Genomic DNA, 1,373 nt, shown 5'->3' with positions numbered 1-1,373 from the left:
GAAAGAGGAATTTCCCTCTCAGAAGAAAGCAATCACAGCACCGAGACAAAGTGGCACATAATTGGCAGAGCCGAGAGAGGGGTAGCTGGAGAAAACACCCTCGAAGACAGCCAGCCCGGAGCCTGGGGCTGCGCCGTAAATACTTCCGCCCATACCAACTCCGCAGATGCAAACAGAAAACCCCAGGTCGTGCAGGAAGCTGAAGTCCTCCCATCATTTAAAGCGTTTTTTTTTTTTTTTTTTTTTTTTTTTTTTAAAGGAAAAACAATTCAGGGTCTGCCGTGGAAATGAATACCTGACAGGGAGGGCATTTACAGCTGATTTCTATTAGTGAGGGAGAATGTGCGAGCCCAAGTGCATATTCAAAATCAAAACATGCTTAACCCCCTTGCACACAGTTTTCCTGTAGAACATCTGCTACTGCGGTGGTTAATTACTGTGGCTCGTACAGCTTTCATCTAAGTTTTCCAGCCACTGGGGTCTTCAATTAGGGAATTCCGAACAATAAAATTGATACCTGCACATTACCCCCTTTGTCTTGCTGGCAAGGCCCCCTGAGATGAGTAGGTGTGCTTTGACCTAATCCTAAGGTACCTCAGGTACCATGTGATAAATACCGCTCCTTGGTCCATATCGTCATCAATGAAGCAGTGACTGCAGGAAGATGTTCACAGGTGGACACATGGCACATGATCCAAGGGGCACCATCGGGCGCCACTCCCCAGAGGTTGTCCAGAAAGGCCAAGGTTCCCTGAGATGATGCAGGAAAAGAGAAACAGAAAGGTTAGTATGGGTTATTTATTCCGCCCCCCCCCCCCAACAGTACTCCTGCATGCTCTGAAAAAACCCATATGGCATTTGGAAGACACAAAAAGAAGCATACATTTTCCTTCCACTTACACACAACATTTTGAATTTAAAAAATGAAGCGTCATGATTCCAAGACCAAACCAAAGCCGGAACAAAGCCCCATTCATCTGAAAGGTTGAACCAACTCACTATTTTTTATAAGCAACTGTTCTGTGCATCTGTAATGAACTACCAGTTGGGGTGGGATGTAATGGTTTCCTTTGATTTTGCTCACTGCAGTTTAAAAACACAACGTTTCCTGTGATTTCGAGGCTAGTTCTTCAATAGAATATCACACTTTATTCCCCTCGGGTTTTATACTTACAATTATAATTACAACAGTTTTCATCCCAGTGTAAATCCATCACGTATAACTTTTAGGTTTCAGTCTACTATAATCTTTTTCCGAAAATTTAAATAATCTCTATGGTCAAACAGGTAGAAAATTATTTCTAGCTATTGGTAGACTCAATATTATACTGCGTGCAAATGGACAACCCTAGGTTGACCAGTCTCCTTTTTTC

The sequence above is a fragment of the Hyaena hyaena genome, unplaced genomic scaffold (genome assembly GCF_003009895.1).
Source record: "Hyaena hyaena isolate Hyena2069 unplaced genomic scaffold, ASM300989v1 scaffold_693, whole genome shotgun sequence".
NCBI classification, from domain to species: Eukaryota; Metazoa; Chordata; class Mammalia; order Carnivora; family Hyaenidae; genus Hyaena; species Hyaena hyaena.
Note: the sequence above shows the minus strand (reverse complement) of the source record.